Source organism: Elephas maximus, chromosome 23, assembly GCF_024166365.1.
Source record: "Elephas maximus indicus isolate mEleMax1 chromosome 23, mEleMax1 primary haplotype, whole genome shotgun sequence".
NCBI lineage: Eukaryota > Metazoa > Chordata > Mammalia > Proboscidea > Elephantidae > Elephas > Elephas maximus.
In genome coordinates, this window is record NC_064841.1 from 47659924 (window position 1) to 47674395 (window position 14472).

Sequence of the window (14472 nt, forward strand, 5' to 3'; positions counted from 1 at the left end):
GATTACCTTGAAAACAAAAGCCAAAACAGCAGAGCAAGAAGATAAAAGGAACAATTCCACCTAAGCTATTCCACTACCTCACCCAAGGCAGCTCTTTGCCCCACTAAGTCTCCAACCTAGGTTCCCAACATTATGAATCACTATTCCATCTTGTGTTGACTACCTCTAGACATATCAGAATGTAAGAAGAAAAAGGAAAAAAAAAAAGCTTCATCTTGTTTAAGCCACTGTTTTTATTGTGGGGGTTTCTGTTATTGGCAGTCTAGCCATTTCACACTTCTCTGTAATTCTCCACAACAGAGAGAAAAGAAGAGGAGGAACCGTTTCCACCAGCACCTGTCTTTGTAAGGTCATTGATACTTCCCTAGTATTTGGCTGGCCCCTGCCATCCTTTTCTCCAGCCATGGCAATTTATTTTCAGCTTTCTAAAAACCATAGTTCTGGAAGTGGGACAAGATGGCAGAGTGATTGGTCACTCCTATTTATCCCTCTGCAACTAACCCACTGAACAACTAATAGAAACAGGTGGAGACTGAGATCTCAGACCTCTGGATGGCCACTGAGATGCTGCAGAGTTAAGGTAAGTTCAAATACAGATGAGAGGAATAGTGAGGTTGGCCCAGATACTGGAGGATTCTGGCCACTGGAATCTGGAGAACTCCACTCATTGCAGCCATTTTGGGACAATGACAGGCAACAACTAGAAAAAAGAATGCAGTACAGGTGCTAAACTGAAGGAACCCAAAACCCAACCCGTTGCCATCAAGTCAATTCCAATTCCTAATCCTGTAGGACAGAATAGAACTACACCATAGGGTTTCCAAGGAGGCAATCTTTATGGAAGCAGACTGCCACATCTTTCACCCACAAAGTACCTAGTAGGTTCAAACTGCTGACCTTTTGGTTGCAGCCAAGCACTTTAATCACTGCACCACCAGGGCCCCAGAAACTGAGGAAGGTGTAGTCCAATTAAGGAGGCACAACTTAGCTGCAGATATTCACAGGCTGCATACTTGAGGGGGGAGCAGTGAGGCTAAGGTGTCTCAAGTGGGTACTGTTGAATGACACCAAGACCAGAAGCCAAAGATTGCTAGGACCCAGAGATACTGAAAAGTGGAGCAGTACATCCATCAGCCGGAGTGAGAAAAATACAACAAACAGACAACACAGTGGGAAACAACTTGTTCCCTGCCCGCAATCGGGCAGTGTGGGAGAACCATTTCATAGTCACCCATGTGGGAGATCATAAAGTGCTCCCCACTCTCAACTTGGGAAAGCCAAGCCACATCACCTTCATCTGAACCCCACCATCTCCACATCTCTATCATGGTCAGCAGAAAACTCTCATGTATATGCAATCAACCACAGAGGAAATCATCCCTTAATCCCACAGAGAGAAGGGAAGAAATCCAGCCCCAGGAGTGTAGTTTGGGATACAGCCAAACTCATAGAAGATAGAGGGACCCTCACACACCAGTAAAGTCAGCCACCCTAGGGAGAACCAGCCAGAGTAAGTACCCAGAGACTTAAAACTTTTCAAGACACTAAAAGCTGTGGCATTAGGCTAGAAGCAAAAAATAACAGAGATAAATTCTCAGACAGAGCTGCTGACTCAGTGCTGAAATACCTTAAGTTCAAGAGTGCTTAGTAACGGTACTTAGGAGAAGATAGTGGAGGTAAACCTAACAAAACTATTTCCATAAAAATAAAACAATTTCAAGTTATCACAAAAGGATATTAAAATGCCCCATGTTCAATGAAAAATAATAAAACACATAAAATCACAAGAGAAGAAGGACCAATCAAAAGAAAAACATGAAGAAGCAGAAATTTCTCCAATGAAGACCAGGATAATAAAAATAGAAGGCTTCAAGACAAAGGTATTAAATATGTTTAAAGGAAGCAAAAAAAAAAAAAAAAAACAGAAAACAAACTAATGGAGATCGGGAAACAAATTGAGGGACAAAATGAGAAACAGAATAAAGAAATTGAAAACATTACCTAAAAAAAGAGACAATTACTGTAAATGAAGAATAAAAATAACTTATTTAGAAAACGTAAGAAAAGCATTCAACAATACATTCAAATGGGCAAAAGGTAGAATGAGTAAACTAGAAGACAGAGTAACTGAACTTATCAAGTCCCAGAAGAAACAAGAGAAAGAAAACAAAGGATCTGAACAAAACCAAATGGAAATATGGGACTCAATTAAGAAATCTGACGTTAGAATTGTTGGAATTTCAGAGCCTCATGATAATAACTGAAAAAAATTTTTTTTCCAAGCGATAATCTTAGAGAATTTCGTAGACGTGAACAGGAAACCAAGCTTGCAAATACAAGAAACTACATGAACTTCAATAAGAAGAAATACAAAAAGATCCACCCTGGATAGCATCCTAATAAAATTTCTGAAAACCAAAGACAAGCAGAGAATCTGAAAGCCGAAAGAGAAAAGCACTATATAACATAGCAAGTGTCTTTATAACAATTACTGTGGATTTCTCCCCCAGAAACCCTGGAGGCCAGAAAACAATGGACTGACATACAGAAAATAGTCAAGGAAAACAGTTGTCAACCAATAATTCTTTATTGAACAAAGCTGTCATTCAAAATGAGGGGAAATTAAGACATTCCCAAATAAACAAAAGCTCTGGGAACTTGTCATTACCAGACCAGCTCTGAAGGTATTACTTAAGGGGTTCTCCAAAGGGAAAAGAAAGAACATTAAACAAATACTCCAATCTACACAAGGAAATTTTAAAAGAAAGAGAGCAATCTCCCCCCCCCCAAAAAATGCAATTTCATGGGCAAATATAAGGACCAAGTATATAATATTTTCAGGGAATAAACTTAATAGCTAACTTGTACAAGCTCTACAGCATCAAGTGTGTAAGAAAGAAGTACATAGTAAACCTATCAGATATAGGATGTACAATGATGCCAATGGAGACTCACCCTCAGGAAAAAGGGAGAGAGGAGCAAAACAGGAATAGTCTCTTGGTATGTTAATGTTGTATGTTATTTGTTTGTTTGTTAAGTGTTGTTGCAAATGCAAGTTATGTAATGTAATATCTGTAGTAACCAGTAAGAAAACATCTATAAAAAATACACAAAAGAAAGAAGAAATCATAAAGAATCATCATAAAAAAGCGACCAAACACAAAAAGTAACAAAAAAAAAAAGAATAAAACAACAGAGAAGATGTAAGACGCTCAAAGAGCAAATAACAAAATGAATGAAGTGGGTACTTTATTTAAGTAATAAATTTAAATGTAAATGGTCTAAACTTTCCTTGCAAAAGACAGAGTAACAAAATGAATTTTAAAAAATGATCCATTGTTTTGCTGCCTATAAGAAAAACACCTTAGACATAAGGAAACAAACAGACTGAAAACAAAAGGATGGAAAAAAAATTTTTTCCATGCAGTCAGTAACCAAAAAAGAGCAAGGGTGGCTATACTGATATCAGACAAAAAAGGCTTTAAATCAAAATCTATTACAAGCAATAAAGAAGGACATTACATAATTATAAAAGGGTCAATCCATCAAGAAGACGTAACATTTATAAATATATATGCATCCAACATCAATGCTCTAAAACACATGAATCAGATATTGACTAATATAAAAAGAGAAATAGACAACACGACAATAATAGTTGGGGACTTCAGCACACCACTCTCAATTCTGGACAGGACATCTAAAAAGATCAGTGAGGACACTGAGGACTTAAATAAAGCCATAAGCCCGTTTGACCTAATGGACACTCCACCCAACAGCAGAACAATAAGCAAAGGACCTCTTAAAAGTGTTGAAGAGCAAAGATGTCACCCTGAAGACTAAGGTGAGCCTGACCCAAGCTATGGTATTTTCAGTCGCATCATATGCATGTGAAAGCTGAGCAATGAATAAGGAAGATCGAAGAAGAGTTGATGCCTTTGAATTGTGGCGTTCAATATGCTAGGTCACAAAACAAGTCTCAATAAATTTAAAAAGACTGAAATCATAAAGCATCTTCTCTGATCATAATGGTATAAAGCTAGAAATCAACAACAGGAAGAATGAGGAAAAAAAATAACTACATGGAAAGAAAATAATACACTACTAAAAACTATGGGGTCATAGAAGAAATCAAAAGAGAAATTAAAAAGCAGAATCAAAAAAAATGAAAACACATGTCAAAACTTTTGGGACACAACGAAAGCAATACTCAGAGGGAGATATATAGAAATAATTGCACACAAGAACTAGAAGGCAGGAGGGGACAGGAAAGCTGGTAACAGGGAACCCAAGGTTGAGAAGGGGAGAGTGATAACATGTCGTGGGATGGTAACCAATATCATAAAACAATATGTGTACTTTTTAACAAGAAGCTAGTTTGTTCAGCTGCAACAGTTTATCGACAGGGAACTGCCAGAAATTCAGGCTGGTTTCAGAAGAGGACGTGGAACCAGGGACATCATTGCTGATGTCAGATGGATCCTGGCTGAAAGCAGAGAATAACGAAGGATGTTTACCTGTCTTTTATTGACTATGCAAAGACATTTGACTGTGTGGATCATAACAAACTATGGACAACACTGCGAAGAATGGGAATTCCAGAACACTTAATTGTGCTCATGAGGAAACTTTACATAGATCAAGAGGCAGTTGTTCGGACAGAACAAGGGGATACTGATTGGTTTAAAGTCAGGAAAGGTGTGCATCAGGGTTGTATTCTTTCACCGTACCTATTTAACCTGTATGCTGAACAAATAATCCAAGAAGCTGGACTATATGAAGAAGAACAGGGCATCGGGATTGGAGGAAGACTCATTAACAACCTTCGTTATGCAGATGGCACAACCTTGCTTGCTGAAAGTGAAGAGGACTTGCAGCACTTACTAATGAAGATCATAGACCACAGCCTTCAGTATGGATTACACCTCAACATAAAAAAAAAAAGAAAACAAGAATCCTCACAACTGGACCAATGAGCAACATCATGATAAATGGAAAAAAGATTGAAGTTGTCAAGGATTTCATTTTACTTGGATCCACAATCAACAGCCATGGAAGCAGCAGTCAAGAAATCAAAAGACACATTGCATTGGGTGAATCTGCTGCAAAGGACCTCTTAAAAGTGTTGAAGAGCAAAGATGTCACCCTGAAGACTAAGGTGAGCCTGACCCAAGCTATGGTATTTTCAGTCGCATCATATGCATGTGAAAGCTGAGCAATGAATAAGGAAGATCGAAGAAGAGTTGATGCCTTTGAATTGTGGCGTTGGTGAAGAGTATTGAATACACCATGGACTGCCAAAAGAACAAACAAATCTGTCTTAGAAAAAGTACAGCCAGAATGCTCGTTAGAGGAAAGGATGGCAAAACTGCATCTTACATCCTTTGGACATGTTGTCAGGAGGGATCAGTCCCTGGAGAAAGACATCATGCTTGGCAGAGTACAGGGTCAGCAGAAAAGAGGAAGACCCTCAACGATGTGGATTGACACAGTGGCTGCAACAATGAGCTCAAGCATAACAATTGTAAGGATGGCCCAGGACCAGGCACTGTTTCGTTCTGTTGTGCATAGGGTTGCTATGAGTTGGAACCGACTCGAGGGCACCTAACAACAACAACAGTTTGTTCTGTAAACCTTCACCTAAAGTACAGTAATAAAAGAAGAAATAATTGCCTACATAAAAAAAAGATCCAATATCAATAGCTTAAAATGACAACTTGAACAAGTAGAAAAGCCAGAGCAAAAGAAGGCCAAAGCTACCAGAAGAAAGGAAATAATAAAGATCAGAACAGAAATAAACAAAATCAAAAACCGAAAAACAACAGGAAAAAAAATCAACAAAATCAGAAGTTGGCTCCTTAAAAGGATCAGTAAAATAGACAAATGACTGGCTAAACAGACAAAAGAAAAAACAAACAAACAAAAAAAACAGAAGAGGCAAAATAAGAAATGAAATAGGAGACATTACAACAAATACAAATGAGATAAAGAGAAACATAACAGAATACTATGATAAATGGTACTCCCACAAAATTGAAAGTCTAGATGAAATGGACAAACTCCTAGAAACACACTAACTACCTTAACTTACACAAACAGAGGTAGAAAAATCTAAACGGAACCATAACGAAAGAAGAGATTGAAGATGTCATAAAAAAAACTGCCAACAACAACAAAAAGCCCAGGACCAGATGGCTTCACTGGGGGGTTTTACCAAACATTCAGAGAAGGGTTGATGCCGATTTTACTCAAATTCTGCAAAATCATAGAAGAGGAAAGAATACTCCCTAACTTATTCTATGAAGCCAGGATCATCCTGATAACAAAGCCAGGCAAAATCATCACAAAAGAAGAAAACTGCAGACCAATATCCCCCATGAATATTGAAGTAAAATTTTTCAACAAAATTCAACAATATATTAAAAAAATAATAATACACCGTGATCAAGTGGGATTTAAACCAGGATTGCAAAGGTGGTTCAATATTAGAAAATCTATCAATGTAATGTACCACATAAATAAAACTAAGGAAAAGAACCATATGATCGTATCAATTGATGCAGAAAAGACATATGATAAAATCCAACACCCTTCCTGATAAAAACCTTCAGCAAAATAAGGATAAAAGGGACATTTCTCAATATAACTAAGGGCATATATGCAAAACCAACAACCAATATTATTCTCAATGGAGAAAGACTGAGAGCCTTCCCCTTGAGAATGGGAAAAAGGCAAGGATGCCCATTATCGCCACTTTTATTCAATATTGTTCTCAAAGTCCTAGCCAGAGCAACAAGGTAAGAAAGAGAAATAAAAGTTAACTAAATCTGGAAGGAATGAGTAAAACTATCTCTATTGTCAGATGACATGATCATGATAAGTGTTAGTTCTGGTGAAGGGAAAGGCAATATGCAACATGGGGGAAGCCAGTGTAACGTGACCAAGGCAAAGCAAGACACTGAGAGATAAAGAAGCATAAATTTCAGACAGCTATGGTAAATGCTATAATATATAAAATCCTGCAACAACAGTAGTAATAAGCAACAATTTGAATTTGTATATACATAGGTAAATATGTATGCTAAATAGGTGAGAGAGCACACCCGTGCATTTGTATGTGTGTGTATATAAATATATATTTATATTTATATGCATGTGTGTATATTTCTACATACATATTTGTAAATGCTGCAAGTATACTCATATACATAATAGAGTACTTGGGGGCACAGCTATAGAAACTACTTAGACATCTGAACTGAACTACTGGACATGAAGGCTATGGACCATGATCTTGGGGGACACCTAGGTCAATTGGTGAAACACAGTAAAGACAATATTCTGCACCCAAGTCTGATGAGTCTTAAAGGCTTGCGAGCAGCCATCTAAGAAGCAACCATTGGTCTATTGGTCTCCTCCTGCCTAGAGCAAAAGAGAATGAAGAAAAGTGAAGACTCAAGGAAGCAATTAGTCCAGAGGACTAATGGCCCACATGAAGCACAGTCTCCTCTATCCTGAGACCCGAAGTACTAGATGGTGCCTGGTTTTTACTACCAACCACTCTGACCAGGTTCACAATAGAAGGTCCCAGTTCAAACGGGTAAAAAATGTAGAACAAAATTCAAATAAATAAATTTAAAAAAAGACAAGACTTACTGGTCCAAAAGAGACTAGAGGAACCCCCAAGATACTCCCCTAAGGCAACTTTCTAACTGAAGACACTCCCAGAGGCCACCTTTTAGCCAAATAATAGATGGGACTATAAAATAAACAATAACACCTGAGAAGAATGTGTTCCTTAGAACAATCAACTATTGAGAAGAAAAGGGGAACCTTTGCCCAAAACCAAAGAAGAGAAGACAGGGAGGCACAGGGAAACTGATGAATGGAAATGGGGAACCCAGGTAGGAAATACGGAGAGTGCTGACACATTGGGAGGGTTGCAGCCAATGTCACAGAACAATTTGTGTATGAATTACTGATTGGAAAACTAACTTGCTATGTAAATGATCACCTAAAGCACAATCAAGTGTTAGAAAAAAAGTCAAATGATTTGAGTGTTTTTCCTTGGCTTTTGATGTATTGCTTGATGTTATGATACTGCTCAGAGCCCTGGTGGAACAGTGGTTAAGAGCTTGGCTGCGAACCAAAAGGTCAACAGTTTAAATCCAGGAATCTCTCCTTGGAAACCCTATGGAGAAGTTCTACTCTGTCCTATAGGCTTACTATGAGTTGGAATCAACTCAATGGCAATAGGCTTATGGGTATGATAGTGCTCATTTGTTGTTCATTTGAGGAGCTTATGCCAAAGTTGAAGTGACTGAAGGGTTAGCCTCTATGAATAGTGTAGTGAATTGAATTGTGTCCCCCCAAAAGATATGTCTACTCCAAACCTCAGAATGTGACCTTAATTGTAATAAGGGTTTTTGCAGATGTAATTACATTGAGAATTTTAAGATGAGATCATCCTGAATTAGAATGAGCCCTAAATTTGATGATGGTTGTCCATATAAGAGACAGAAAATGAGAAGACACAGAGATCCAGGGAAGAAGGTCATGTGAAGATAAAGGCAGAGATTAGAGTTATGTTCTCACAAACCAAGGAATGCCAGGAGACACCAGAAGCTGGAAAAGGCACAGAAGAATTCTACCCTAGAGCCCATCCTGGGCAGGATTGTGTCCCTGCTGATGTCTTAATTTCAGCCTTCCAGCCTGTAGAACTCTGAGGGAGTAAATTTCTGTTGTCTTAAACAATCATGTTTGTGATAATTTGTTGTGGCAGTCCTAGGAAACAAATAAAAATAGTCTGAATGGAACAACTACATCGGCACTAGTGGCCAATGTAGAAACTAAAAACAAAATGGAGACACTTATGTGAAGCTCAGAGAATATCACCAGTGCCTGCACCACCTTTTATCTCTCAAGAGATGAAAAGGAAAGGGAAGGGAACAGAGAGTTTGGGACCTCATACCACCAAGAAAACAGTGCTGTGAGCAGAGAGCATCCTTTGGACCCGGGGTCCCTGGACGAAGAAGCTCCTAGTCTAGGGGAACAATGATGGAAGTCCTGACAGAGAGAGAAAGCCTTCTCCTGGAGCTGATGCCCTAAATTTGGACTTTTAGTCTACTTTACTGTGAGGAATAAATTTTTCTTTGTTAAAGCCATCCATTTGTGGTATATGTGTTACAGTAGCACTAGATAACCAAGACAGGTAGGTACAGGTACATACCTACCACGTGCACAGATAGAAGTAATTATATATGTGTATATATGTGTGTGCGGGCATATATAGTCATAAAGGACATAATTACAGATACCTCTCAGACATAACCAAACACCTTAAGAGATTGGTTTTCTGGGATAGGACCTTAGTCTCATAGGACAACTCAGGCAATTGGCATAATATAGTTCACAAAGTTCACGTTCTGCATCCTAGTGAGCTGAGTAGCATCTGGGTCTTAAAATCTTGCATGCAGCCATCTAAGAAACAACCTGTCAGGAGCAAAAGAGAAAGAAGGAAACCAAAGCCTCAGAGAAGAAATAAGTCCACAGAGATAAAAGCCTGCACGAGCCATGGCTTCATCTACCCTGAGGCCAGAAGAATGAGATGGTGCCCAGCTACCACTATTGACCATTCTGAACAGGGCCACAATACATGGACCTGTTAGAATGGCAGAAAAAATGTGGAACAGAACTCTAATTCTTAAAAAGTCCAGACTTGCTGGACCAGTTGAGACCAGAGACCTCCCTGAGTCTATTACCCAGAGATATTCTTTAAACCTTGAAAGGAAACTATCCTGAGACCACCTTTTAGTGAATAACAGAGCAGCATACAAAACAAAGGATATTACCAACTGAACACTTCGAAGGCCAGAGTAGCAGGGACAGGGACCTGGGGTCCATGGTTTCAGGGGACATCTAGGTCAATTGGCATAACAAAATGCATTAAGAAAACATTCTGTGTCCCACTTTGGTAAGTGGTGTGTGGGGTCTTAAATGCCAGCAAGTGGCCATCTAAGATGCATCAATTGGTCTCAACCCACCTGGAGCAAAGGAGACTGAAGAACACCAAAGACACAAGGTAAATATGAGCTCAAGAGACAGAAAGGGCCACATAAACCAGAGACTCCATCAGAAACTGGAAGAACTACATGGTGTCCGGCTACAAATGATGACTGACAGGGAACACAACAGAGAATTCCTGATGGAGCAGGAGAACAGTGGGATATGGACCTCAAATTTTCATAAAAAGACCGGGCTTAATGGTTTGAGACTAGAGGGATTCCTGGACCCTCTGTTAGCTCAATACTGGAAACATTCCCAAAGACAATTCTAAAACCAAAAGAAGAAAAACCAAACCCATTGACGTCGAGTCGATTCCGACTCATAGCGACCCTATAGGACAGAGAAGAACTGCCCCATAGAGTTTCCGAGGAGCACCTGGTGGATTTGAACTGCTGACCTTTTGGTTAGCAGCTGTAGCACTTAACCACTACGCCACCGGGGTTTCCAAAATCAATCCTACAGACAGGGATTTGACTGGACTATGAGACAGAAAATGATACTGGTGAGGAGTGAGCTTCTTGGCTAAAGTAGACACATGAGACTATGTGGGCAGCTTCTGTTTGCAGGCAAAATGAGAAGGGAGAGGAGGACAGGAGTTGGTTAAATGGACTCAAGGAATACAGGGTGGCGAGAGGGAGTGTGCTGTCTCATTAGGGAGAGAGCAGCTAGGAGTACATAGCAAGGCGTGCATAAGTTTTTTGTATGAGAGACTGACTTGATTTGTAAACCTTCGCTTAAAGCACAATAAATAAAAAGTAAATTTAAAAAAAGGATATTACCTGTGAGTACCATGCCCTTTTTTTTTTTTTTTTTTTTTGGTTTTAATGAACAAACGTTTATTCTCTCACATTCTAGTAGAATAGAAGTCCATATTCAGGGTGCCAGCTCCAGGGGAAGGCTTTCTCTGTCTGTTGGCTCTGGAGGAAGGTCCTTGTCATCAAACTTCACATGGCATAGGAGCTCCTCTGCTTAGGAACCTCGGGTCCAAAGGACATGCTCTGCTTCCAGCATTGCTTTCTTGGTGGTATGAGGTCCCCATGTCTCTCTGCATGATTCTCTTTTTTATATCTTTTTTTTTTCATGAGTGTCACAAAATAGTGCGTGAGTTCTTTATTATGAATCATTGTATGTAACTCAAATTTTTTTTAATTTTTATTGATCTTCAAGTGAATGTTTACAAATCAAGTCAGTCTGTCACATATAAGTTTATATACACCTTACTCCATACTCCCACTGCCTTTTCCCCTAATGAGTCAGCCCTTCCAGTCTCTCCTTTCGTGACAATTTTGCCAGCTTCCAACTCTCTCTATCCTCCCATCCCCCCTCCAGACAGGAGATGCCAACAGAGTCTCAAGTGTCCACCTGATACAAGTAGCTCACTCTTCATCAGCATCTCTCTCCTACCCACTGTCCAGTCCCTTTCATGTCTGATGAATTGTCTTCAGGAATGGTTCCTGTCCTGGGCCAACAGAAGGTTTGGGGACCATGACCGCCGGGATTCCTCTAGTCTCAGTCAGACCATTAAGTATGGTCTTTTTGTGAGAATTTGGGGCCTGCATCCCACTGATCTCTTGCTCCCTCAGGGGTTCTCTATTGTGCTCCCTGTCAGGGCAGTCATTGGTTGTGACCGGGCACCAACTAGTTCTTCTGGTCTCAGGATGATGTAAGTCTCTAGTTCATGTGGCCCTTTCTGTCTCTTGGGCTCATAGTTATTGTGAGACCTTGGTGTTCTTCATTCTCCTTTGCTCCAGGTGGGTTGAGACCAATTGATGCATCTTAGATGGCCGCTTGTTAGCATTTAAGACCCCAGATGCCACATTTCAAAGTGGGATGCAGAATGTTTTCATAATAGAATTATTTTGCCAATTGGCTTAGAAGTCCCCTTAAACCATAGTCCCCAAACCCCCGCCCTTGCTCTGCTGACCTTTGAAGCATTCAGTTTATCCAGGAAACTTCTTTGCTTTTGTCCAGTCCAGTTGAGCTGACCTTCCATGTATTGAGTATTGTCCTTCCCTTCACCTAAAGTAGTTCTTATCTACTAACTAATCAGTAAAAAACCCCTTTCCCACCCTCGCTCCCTCCCCCTCCTCGTAACCACAAAAGTATGTGTTCTTTTCAGTTTATACTATTTCTCAAAATCTTATAATAGTGGTCTTATACAATATTTGTCCTTTTCCCTCTGACGAATTTCGCTCAGCATAATGCCTTCCAGGTTCCTCCGTGTTAAGAAATGTTTCACAGATTCCTCACTGTTCTTTATGGATGTGTAGTATTCCATTGTGTGAATATACCACAATTTATTTAACCATTCATCCGTTGATGGACACATAGGTTGCTTCCAGCATTTTGCTATTGTAAACACAGCTGCAATAAACATGGGTGTGCATATATCTGTTTGTGTGAAGGCTCTTATTTCTCTCGGGTATATTCCGAGGAGTGGGATTTCTGGGTTGTATGGTAGTTCTATTTCTAACTGTTTAAGATAACGCCAGATAGATTTCCAAAGTGGTTGTATCATTTTACATTCCCACCAGCAGTGTATAAGAGTTCCAACCTCTCCGCCGCCTCTCCAACATTTATTATTTTGTGTTTTTTGGATTAATGCCAGCCTTGTTGGAGTGAGATGGAATCTCATCAAAGTTTTAATTTGCATTTCTCTAATGGCTAATGATCGAGAACATTTTCTCATGTATCAGTTAGCTGCCTGAATATCTTCTTTAGTGAAGTGCGTGTTCATATCCTTTGCCCACTTCTTGATTGGGTTGTTTGTCTTTTTGTGGTTGAGTTTTGACAGAATCATATAGATTTTAGAGATCAGGCGCTGGTCGGAGAAGTCATAGCTGAAAATTCTTTCCCAGTCTGTAGGTGGTCTTTTTACTCTTTTGGTGAAGTCTTTAGATGAGCATAGGTGTTTGATTTTGAGGAGCTCCCGGTTATCTGGTTTCTCTTTGTCATTTTTGGTAATCTTCTGTATTCTGTTTATGCCTTGTATTAAGGCTGCTAACGTTGACCCTGTTTTTTCTTCCATGATCTTTATCGTTTTAGTCTTTATGCTTAGGTCTTTGATCCACTTGGAGTTAGTTTTTGTGCATGGTGTGAGCTATGGGTCCTGTTTCATTTTTTTGCAAATGGATATCCAGTTATGCCAGCACCATTTGTTAAAAAGACTGTCTTTTCCCCAATTAACTGACACTGGGCATTTGTCAAACATCTGCTGCTCATATGTGGTTGATTTATATCTGGGTTCTCAATTCTGTTCTGTTGGTCTATGTGCCTGTTGTTGTACCATTACCAGGCTGTTTTGACTACTGTGGCTGTATAATATGTTCTAAAATCAGGTAGAGTGAGGCCTCCCACTTTCTTCTTCTTTTTCAGTAATGCTTTACTTATCCGGGGCTTCTTTCCCTTCCATATGAAGTCGGTGATTTGTTTCACCATCACATTAAAAAATGACATTGGAATTTGGATCGGAAGTGCATTGTATGTACAAATGGCTTATGATAGAATAGACATTTTTATTATGTTAAGTCTTCCTATCCATGAGCAAGGTATGTTTTTCCACTTAAGGAGGCTCCTTTTAGTTTCTTGTAGTGGTACTTTGTAGTTTTCTTTGTATAGGTCTTTTACATCCTTGGTAAGATTTATTCCTAAGTATTTTATCTTCTTGGGGGCTACTGTGAATAGTATTGATTTGGTGATTTCCTCTTCGATGTTCTTTTTGTTGATGTAGAGGAATCCAAGTGATTTTTGTATGTTTATCTTATAATCTGAGACTGCCAAACTCTTCTATTAGTATCAGTAGTTTTCTGGAGGATTCCTTATGGTTTTCTGTGTATAAGATCATGTCATCTGCAAATGGAGATAATTTTACTTCCTCCTTGCCAATCCAGATGCCCTTTATTTCTTTGTCTGTCATAATTGCTCTGGCTAGGACCTCTAGCACAATGTTGAATAAGAGCGGTGATAAAGGGCATCCTTGTCTGGTTCCCGTTAACAAAGGAAATGCTTTCAGGCTCTCTCCATGTGGAGTAATGTTGGCTGTTGGCTTTGTATAGATGCCCTTTATTATGTTGAGGAATTTTCCTTCAATTCCAATTTTGGTGAGAGTTTTTATCATGAATGGGTGTTGGACTTTGTCAAATGCCTTTTCTGCATCAATTGATAAGATCATGTGGTTTTTGTCTTTTGTTTTATTTATATGGTGGATTTCATTAATGGTTTTTCTAATATTAAACCAACCTTGCATACCTGGTATAAATCCCACTTGGTCATGGTGGATTATTTTTTTGATATGGTATTGAATTCTATTGGCTAGAATTTTATTGAGGATTTTTGCATCTATGTTCATGAGGGATATAGGTCTGTAATTTTCTTTTTTTGTCATGTCTTTACCTGGTTTTGGTATCA